Source organism: Schistocerca serialis, chromosome 7, assembly GCF_023864345.2.
Source record: "Schistocerca serialis cubense isolate TAMUIC-IGC-003099 chromosome 7, iqSchSeri2.2, whole genome shotgun sequence".
Lineage (NCBI taxonomy): Eukaryota > Metazoa > Arthropoda > Insecta > Orthoptera > Acrididae > Schistocerca > Schistocerca serialis.
In genome coordinates, this window is record NC_064644.1 from 432,062,065 (window position 1) to 432,072,657 (window position 10,593).

Below are 10,593 nucleotides of genomic sequence, written 5' to 3' on the forward strand. Positions count from 1 at the left end.
GATTCTATTCAGTTGTCATTGGTCCCATTCTTGCAGGATATTTTTCCAGATGCAGCAATGCTGAAGATTTGATGTATTTTACCAGATTCCTGATATTGATGGTACACTCGTGAAATAGTCATACGGGGAAAATGCCCAATTCATCGCTACCTTGGAGATGCTGTGTCCCATCGCACTTGTGCTGCCTATAACACTATATTGAGACTCACTTAAATCTTGATAACCTGCCATTGCAGCAGCAGTAACTAATCTAATAACTGCACCAGACACTTGCTGTCTTATATAGGCATTGCCGACCACAGCGCTGTATTCTGCCTGTTTACCTATATCTGTATTTGTATATGCATGTCTGTACCAGTTTCTTTGGCACTTCAGTGTATGACGACCATTGGTCCATGCTATCCACAATCCAATTTATAATGTGCATCCTGCTGCTTCAGACACCTAGATTATGTTGTACAATTTATCACTGATATCCACCATGTAAATGGGAGGGGGATACTGTGGTAGCAGATAACATGTCACGCATTCATACTGTTAGTGCGATTGATTTAAGTGAGTTGGCTACAGAGGAGCAGCATGAAAAACAGTTACGGGCAATCTTGGATGATTCTAGCATGTCTTTACAGTTGCAACACACTTGGATGCCTAACTCTAGCATCTGCCTATGGTGCAGTATATCACAAGGCAAGCCACACCTTTTGCTTCCAGCAAAATTCTACAAATCCATCTCTGACAGCTTAAATAACCTATTAAACCTTGCAGTTCATGCCACCACAAGGCTCTAGAGCAGTCTGTCTGGCTAAGGTAAAAACAGATTGCAGAAAGTGGACATGCGCTTGCCTTCCTCACGAACACACCAAAATAGGACAACACACCTTCCTGCCATAAGGCTCATTTGATGTACCTAAATATTGTTTTCACTATGTACACTTGGAGTTGGTTCGACTGTTACCCAAATAGGATGGATTCAAATATATTATGTCAGCTATCAACAGTGTGAAGCAGTGGGCTGAAGAAGTTTCTTTACGGGTTATGACAGTGAAGTTTATGGCATTTTCTTTCATCAATATGTGGATATCTCATTTCAAGTGCCTTTTGTCTATCATGACTGATCAGGGGTGGCACTTTGAATCACTTCTCTTTGAAGCATTGTGCACAGTACAATGCTCCCACACAACCGCCCACCACCCTCAAAGCAATTTTTTGGTTGAAAGGTGACACCAAACTGTGAAGGCTGTGTTGATGTGTTACAGTTCACAATGTACCAAAGAATTACTGTGGTTCTAGTGGATATTCAGATAGCTTACAAGGACAAACTGAAATCCTCTTTTGCCAGTTTTGTATTCATGACAGAAAGATGATCAGCATCAGTTGTAATGTTATTTCTTATTTTTAATTGCATGTAGATCTAGATTTCAACTGACTGTGCAGCTATCATCAGTACACTGTAAGAAGTCATGTAAACTGAACATAATTACAATACATATTTTAATCTAACTTAGGAATGTACTAGCACTAGTCAAACTTAGAAGGTGGAGAACAAGATGAGGGTGCTTCTCAAGAACTCTTATTAACCAGAGGGCTTTATCAAGAAATTGTTGCAACAAGAACCTGTACTGCCAAGAGCTTACATCTCGCTTCCTTCATACTGTGATTGCTCTCCACCCCTTCCCCCAGTACACAGTTGCATGACTCTTTAGCTGAAGTAGAGGCAGGACAGCATCGCTGAACGCTGGATGTGAGCGTCAGCCCTCAATGCTTCTGTGGCGGTTCTTGGCCAATGCTGTGATTTTATTGGCTGAGTACTGGGTCTCAACCTTTGTCAAAGTGTGTAGCTGCTCTGTCTGCTGATCAGCCACTCAAATTTCAACAGCCTCCTTCAGAACACGGTGTCTGTTGGACACCTGAGAACAGTAGAAACATACTCCCACTTATTTAATGTGCATGTGACTGCTTCCAGTGAATGTTCCAAATCATGCAAACCTACAACAACAGGTATTTTTGCTTACTTGTGAGTAATGAAATATAACATTTCTTGCTGTTGGGGGTCAACTTATAATGGAACAATATTACTCCACATTGCTTCTAGTGTGTTATAAAAATATGATTTGATTGATTTGTGACTATTTAATGATGCTCATGCAGAGAGAGATCTAATCAACACCTTGTGAAACTATAAAATGATCTGATTTTATGTATTCATCTACTGTGATAGTGTGAGGTATATAAATGAGTGTAAAATGTTCATCCTGAGGATATTATAAATTACTGTTATGCAATTCATAGTATTCTGCAAAGGACATGTAACAACCATTAGACCTGAGGTGGTTAAGCCTGTCCCCTTGTCGTTCCATTTTGTAAATACCTTTTCTACAAGGGGAAATGCTCAATAGGTGGACCCATGGACAGCTTCGAGATAGAGTGGCAGGTATGCCTTGTTGTTTTCCATCTCCAGTAAGAAGTATACTATGGACAGACTGGACAGTAGAGAGTAGCCTGCTGGCCATGAAAGTCGAAGGTCATGTTGTGATGGGCTCCGCAAGACACTGAGTATTTCTGCTGACTTTGGTACAGATGGTTGCAACAAGTGATAACTAACAGCTCTGCAAATGAAAGTCATCCCTATTATATTGTTATCATGGATGCAAGATTTTTCTGGTACTATTAGGTGTTGCAAATACTACACCATATTTCTTCAAGTACACTGCTCAAGGGTAGACATCATGGTACTTCATTCTATCCAATTTATTAGAGACATGAAGAATGTGCAGTAGTATCTTAGCAGCACATTTTCTCGTGTTATGCATCTGATATGGCAAGCTATGGACTTTTCATTCTTTAGTATTGTGAAGAAGACCCAGATGTGTTAATTCAAAGTGTGTGAAAAACTGTTTACAGTTAGTATACTGACAGTGAACTATAAAGAATGTGTTACCATTTCATTTTAAGCACCTATTTCTTTTCGCTTAAATCATATCTTAATGTTAATTTTTTGTTGGAAAGTTGCACCATTGAAAGCAGTGGTGGTCTTGTATATTAATGTAAGAAAAGTGGTGTAACAACTTTGATGGGTCATAGTGTTTCAATCTTTACTGACTTCCACTGGCTCAAATTCCTTCACTCAAAGTCCCAAGATCAAAGTATGCCTTAAGACCAGTGCTAACTTCAGTTTTATTAACAAACTTCCTTAAAGAAATACCTGAAAATGAAGTAATTCAAAGTCAGTCAGTGTCATTCTGATATTAAAAACATAAATTCAGTAACTGTGCTATGTTTAATGAACAAGATGACTTTCCTAAAATTACTCTGTTCAAGACCATTTTTAGCAAGCAGTAAATTTTCCTCCTTGGAAGAGTGTCCTGGCCTAGTTTTTATGCTGTCACTGCACTTATTTAGTGGAATGCATCATCTATCAGAATGATAGATGAGGGTAACAAGTCAAGTGCATAACTGTTTCCCAATGAATTCCTAGTTTGTCCACTAAATGCTTTGGATGAAATAATATTACCTTGTTAATTTTCAAAGAGATACTAATGTGACTGACTATAGTACACGTGCAGGTTATGAAAAAGTAGTGTTCATAGTGTTTATATTTTAGGTCTGGTTGCAAGTCGAAAGTTGTAACTTACAGAAGAAGTGGGGACAAGGTCACACTGCTCTGCAGGCATTACCAGAATCTCGTAACATAAGATGCTTGCAGAATGCTATATTTTACAAATACAAAAAGTGGGTGCTGGAGTCATTACAAACTGCTAGTACTGCACTGAGCAACGACCCTCTGCAGGTCTTGCAGCATTTTGCTAGAATTTTCTAGTGTTATGACTTTTCTATATACAACTGCAAAATCTGTGAACAGCATCTTGAAGCTTCCACTTGATCATTAATATATACTGTGAACAGTAACATTCCCTTGGTACATCCAAATTTAATGTCATCTTTCAAGATATCTCTACATTAATTATGGCATATTGTGTTTTGTTTGTGAGGAACTTCTCAATCCCGTCACAAATTTGGTCAAATATTCTTTATTTTGTTCATTAAGCAACAATGTGAAACTGTGTCAAAGAGCTTCTGGACGTCAAGGAACATCACATCATCCTTGGCACAAGTATAGAGTACCTTTCGTGTCATGTGGATGGATAGAGTAAGGTAGATTCCATGCGATTGTTGTTTGCCAAATTTGCCAGCAGAGGGGTGGGCCAGCAGTTGCAGGAAGTGTTGTGGAGTGAATAACAGGTCACAACATTATGAAGCCTAGTGCAAGGTTGGCTCAGGTGACTTAACATAGGGGAGTTATGTAGGAATTTTACGAGAGGATCAGGTAGTGATAGTGAGTGGAGCTGAGAATAGTCTTGATAGGGACAGGGAGTAGGATTTAGATGGTGATCTGGCAAAGATAGCTACTAAAAATGGTGGTATAAAAGTGCAATTCATGCAACTGTTTCAGTATCATGATCAGTCTTATCTTAATGCTGCTATTAGGCATGTTAACATAGGGTTGGAGAAGGCACTGATGGTGGAAGGCACGCTTCACATTGCATTGGTGCCAGTTGAGTCTATCAGTAGATCAGGTTTCACTAGGCATGACCTGCACGTCAACAGGTAGGGGAAGGGGAGGCTGGCAAAGCTTACAGGTGACAATGTAGTGGGTGGTGATGGGTTCACTCATGAAAACAGTCCTGCAGTAGTTAGTGTTAGAGCTGCACATTTTTTTAGATTGAAGTCAGCTGATAGATATCCTCTAAAAAAGGAATCACCTTCAAAGGAGGTCAGGTATCCAAATAGTGAAGGAATTAGCATATTTCATCTAAATATAAGAGGCATTAGAGATCAAGTTTGTGAAATGCTTATAGATGTTGACATGGACATTAATGGTACATCGGAGCACCACTTAAAAAATCTAGCAATTCGGAGAAGCCTCTGAACAGATACAGATAAGCTGGCTGTTTTTCAAGGAGTTCTTTGTGGATTGGGGAGTGGACATGTATATAAGAAACAGCATTCTGTTTTAGTCCATAGATGTATCACGGCACTGCAATGAACAGGTATTTGAATGTTGTGCAGGGGTAGTTGAATTTAGTTAAACTAAACTTTTAATTGTTGTTATTTATAGGTCCCCTAACTCTTGACTTCAGAGCATTTCTGCTCAAGCTAGAGAGGGTTCTTGGTGCACTTTACAGGAAGTACCAAAAATTAGTTATATGTGATGATTTCAATATTAATTTTGTAGGTAATTGTGCAAGAAAAAGGATGTAGGAGGATCTCCTAAATTTATACGACCTGATTCAGACTGTTTTTTTCCCAAATGAGGTGCAGGGGAACCCAACCATAGACAATATTTTTATTCATTCTTCATTACTAGATAGGCATTCTGTTAGTAAAAGGGTGAATTGCCTCTCACACCGTGATGCACAAATTTTAACACTAAAAGGTTTTTGTATTCAAACAAATTTTATATATAACTAGCGGACCCGACAGACATTGTCCTGCATGATATTTTGAGCGATTAGGATATTAAACAAAGTATGAAGTGAAAGTCAAATAATGTAATAATTTCATTATTCTTTATTTTGAAATAACATCAATTTTTCTAAAAACAATTTGTTATAATCAATAAGGTTTGTTTAATTTTATCTTAATGCAAGTTGATGAACAATATTTTAGTCACTTTCCGAGGAGTATAAATGAACGAACTTGACAGTTTTCCAACTCGAGAACACGCGACATATAATTGGCCATGTGAAAAGGCCGGATTTTCTAGATCCAACCCACAAATCGACATTGTTTGACCTTGCATAAAAATGAAATATTAGGTAATAACATTTGTAGATTGTACCTGTTGCTGCATTTCTTTGTTTGATATTTAAATGATATCTATCTTCTCCTTCCCAAAATATCAGTGGATATTGCGAAGGTAAGTGCACTGTGTTATCTCTGCATTGGATTCGTATATCTCGACGTTCAAATGTGTCGCCAACCATAACAACTGCAACTTCATTAACGGTCGGTTGTCTGCTTTGATGACGATTGTATAGTTGTCGTTTTGCAGTCTGTTTAAAACGGTATTGAACAACTGTACCGACTGGTTGTGATTCTGTAGAAACGGTTCTAAAATACCCACAATTTCTTGCTCCTCCATCTGCTTGATTTGGTTGTACTGGCAGCATGCGTTTATTTGCTGCTCCTCATTACCCATGAAGTAGATTTGCAGACGTTTTGAGTCGGTATCAGGCATCGGCATTAAACAACCAATTTTATGATATACTTGGCCCTGAATCTTAAATGTTGATTGAAAATTGCGACCATCCTCATTCTGAACGATTTTTGTTGCTCCAAATGATATCATTTGGAAGCACGAATTGAATTTGCAAATTTTACACAAAAACAATTTAGATTGAGATGTAGCTCCAGCCAATAGTGTTTTCAATGGTTCTGGCGGCAAATTCAATGGTGGCAATACAACTGTTCCAGACGCGCAGCAGAAACCGGCCGATTCACCTTTGTATTTGACTGCATGACAGTGTTGGCATTGTTTGTTCATAGCACCGATTACAATTTGTGAATGTGACGAATAGTCGATGTCCGACCCATATTCAAAAGCAAGGCGAAGAAGTGATGCACGTGTCAATGCGCGATACACTTGCAAACGCTGTAGTTCACGTGTTCTGAATGTGTCGGTGACTCATAGACGGGCCAGTCTTTGTCTCAATGCATTAGCTCGAAGGCGTTCGTTGCGTTGCTCTTGACTTTCATTAGCACGTCTGATTGCAGCCTGGTTTCTTAAATTTTCATTGTCCGTCAGTTGATCTTCTGCCGATCTATTTAACCGATGATTCTGGTCTAATTGTGAATTCCGGGTCCGTCGACCAATATTTCCTCCTCATTCATGAAGACGTGGCATTGTTTTATGTACGTAACTTATATGTGAATATAATACACTTAATATTCACTGAAATGCGACACCTGAAATATCAAGACACCGTACAAAAAAATTAAAATGTCAAAATAACAGAACACACTTAATATAATACACTCAAATTAAAATGTCGAAAAATAAACGAAATCCTATGCACACAACTCATATCTGAATATAATACGCTCAATATTACACACAAAAATTCAACGCCACCTACCGTGCTCAGTTAAGAATGTAAATTTTCCAGGCCCCCACTTGAATACATACACAAAAATTCATTCACGTCAATCCAGCCATTTAGTTGCAGTATAGATAAATAACCTAAATACCGACTGCAGCGCCATCTGCCGAGCTGATTTGTGAATCTAAATCATCCAGGCTCCCACTTGAATACATTCACAACAATTCATTCAAATCGATCCAGCCATTTAGTTGCAGTATATATAAATAACCTAGATACCGACTGCAGCGCCAACTGCCAGGCTGATTTGTGAATCCAGGGTGCCACCCAAATGCATACAAAAAAATTCATTCAGATTGGTCCAGCCGTTTAGGAGTAGTTCAGTGACATACACATGTACAGTAGAATTATATATATAAAGATTACAAACTATGTAGAAAAGCAAATCCAATGGCAACAGGCAGTTTTTTAAACCTCATTAAGGAACAAGAGTGGCAGGATGTTTGTAGTGCCAATAACATAGATGACAAATATAATGCTTTCTTAACACATTTCTCATGCTCTTTGAAAGTTCCTTTCCATTAGAACATTCTAAACAGGGTACCAGCAATAAACAGTGGCCTGGATGGCTGACTAGTGGGATAAGGATGTCATGTAGAAAAAAAGTGTGAATTATATCAAAATGTTAGAAGTAGTCAGAACAGAGCTACAGTAGCTCTTACAAACAGTATTGTAAGGTGCTTAAAAATGTAATTCTGAAGGCAAAGAGTATGGGGTCACAAATAGAATAACTAATTCACAGGTTAAAATTAAAACTTTATGGTCAGTCATGAAGGAAGGGTATGGTCAGCAGCAGATGGTCAATGATATAAAGTCAGTTCGTAGTGAAAATGTTTCTGTTACTGATAAGTCAGATATATGTACAGTATTTAACAATCACTTTCTGAGCATTGCTGTTGAATTAAATAAAAACTTAGTTTCTACAGGTAATCATATAATTCTCTTGGAAAATGCCTTTCCGAGACTGATGTCTGAACTACTCCCATGTGATACTGACAAGGGGGAGATTGAGTCAATAATCAAATCACTGAAGACTAAGGACTCTCATGTACATGATGGAGTACCTAGCAGAATATTAAAGTACTGTGCTGCACCTGTTAGCCCTGGGTTGTAATTGCTCCTTTAAGAATGGTCAGTTTCCTGAATGATTAAAGTACTCAGTAGTAAAGTCCCTTTATAAAAAGGGAGAAAGGAATAATGTAAACAATTTTAGACCTATTATGATGCCATCAGTATTTGCTAAAGTTATTGAAAAGGTTGTATATGCAAAGATGATAGATCTTTTATTTCACATAATTTGCTATCAAATATACAGTTCAGTTTTAGAACTGGTTTAACAATTGAAAATGCTATATTCTCTTTTCTCTGTAAGGTATTGGATGGATTAAACAGAAGGTTTCGAAAGCTAGGCATCTTTTTTTTATTTAATTAAGGTGTTTGATTGCGTTGACCACAAAAGATTGCTTCAGAAGTTGGACCATTTGGGAATACGGGGAGTAGCTCACTATTGGTTCACCTCTTACTTTAATAACAGTCAGCAAAAGATCATTCTCCGCAGTGTTGAGACTGGCTGTGATGTGGGGACTGAGTGGGGCAGGTTTAAATGTGTGGTTCCCCATGGATCAGTGCTCGGGCCACTTCTGTTCCTTATTTATATAAATTATATGCCCTGTGGTATTATAGGTGATTCTAAAATATGTCTGTCTGCTGATGACAGTAGCTTGATGGTAAAGGATGTTGTGGGCAGCATTGGCACTGTTTCAAATAGTGCGATTGAATACGTAAGTTCATGGTTGTAGAAAATAAACTAATGCTAAATCACAGTAAGACCCAGTTTTCACACTTTCTAATAACAAAACCTGACATTTTAATTTTGCAGAATGGGCATATGATTAGTGAAACAGAACAGTTCAAATTTCTAGGTGTTCAGGTAGATAAACTGTCGTGGTACGCCCACATTCAGGATCCTGTTCGAAGACTTACTGCTGCCATTTTTACTATTTGAACAGTATCTGAAGTAAGTAATAGTTCAGCATGACAGCTTACTTTACTTATTTTCATTCACCTATGCTGTATGGTATTATATTTTGGGGTAACTATTCCTAGTCTTAAGGGATATTTTTGGCTCAGAAACAGGCAGCTCAGGCAGTAAGTGGTGTAATTTCACGAATCTCTTGTTGACCCTTGTCCATTAGTATGGATATTCTGACAGTGGCCTCTCTTTACTTTCATTTCTTGTTAACAATATCAGTTCATTCCCAAGAATTAGCAGCTTTCACTCATTTAATACTAGGCAGAAACCCAATCGCATTTGAATTGCACTTCCTTGACTCTTGTACAGAAAGGCTTATTGTCAATAAGCTACCATGAGAATTCAAAAATCTTGGCACTAATCCACATGGTTTCAAATTGAAACTGAGGAAACTTCCTGGCAGATTAAAACTGTGTGCCAGACCAAGACTCGAACTAGGGACCTTTGCCTTTCGCGGGCAAATGCTCTACCAACTGAGCTACCCAAGCACAACTCACGACCCGTCCTCACAGCTTTACTTCTGGCAGTACCTCGTCTCCACAGGTCGTGAGTCATGCTTTGGTAGCTCAGTTGGTAGAGCATTTGCCCGCAAAAGGAAAAGGTCCCGAGTTCGAGTCTCGGTCCGGCACACAGTTTTAATCTGCCAGGAAGTTTCATATCAGCGCACACTCCACTGCAGAGTGAAAATCTCATTCCGGAAACATCCCCCATGCTGTGGCTAAGCCATGTCTCTGCATTATCCTTTCTTTCAGGAGTGCTAGTTCTGCAAGGTTCGCAGGAGAGCTTCTGTAAAGTTTGGAAGGTAGGAGACGAGGTACTGGCAGAAGTAAAGCTGTGAGGATGGGGCATGAGTCGTGCTTGGGTAGCTCAGTTGGTAGAGCAATTGCCCACAAAAGGCAAAGGTCCCGAGTTCGAGTCTCGGTCCGGCACACAGTTTTAATCTGCCAGGAAGTTTCATATCAGCGCACACTCCACTGCAGAGTAAAATCTCATTCTGAATCTGAAGAGTTTCCGTCGATCCTGTCAAGGAGTTCCTTGAAAAATTAAGTGGATGCCTGTGTTATATTGTTGACTGCATTTACATAAAATTGTGGCTTGTCTTTTTTTGGGTTCATATACATTTTATTTTCTCTGTTATTACTTTTATGTTGTAATTTCATGGATTGACACATTCCATGACCTTGGAGATTTGCTCCTCAATTTGATCCTATGGAACTAGATGTGAAAATAAATAAATAAATAAGGAGATTTTCAGTTTCCAAAATTGTTATAATTTCAAATACTGTCTTAAAAGTAAACAGGTAAATGAATGGAAAAATTGGAAACACTGCACTGGCCACCTAAGTATCCAAACTGCAATAAGAGGAAAGGATTTTTAAAAAAGCTATTGGTGGTAACATT

The 10,593-nt window shown here is 38.5% G+C and overlaps 1 non-coding gene across 1 annotated transcript; it reads left to right on the plus strand.

Moving 5' to 3' along the window:
• The first annotated feature begins 10,047 nt into the window (after positions 1 to 10,047).
• Trnal-caa (transfer RNA leucine (anticodon CAA)) lies at positions 10,048 to 10,122 on the plus strand. Its single transcript has one exon. It is a non-coding gene; the product is annotated as a tRNA-Leu (tRNA).
• The last annotated feature ends 471 nt before the right edge of the window (positions 10,123 to 10,593 follow it).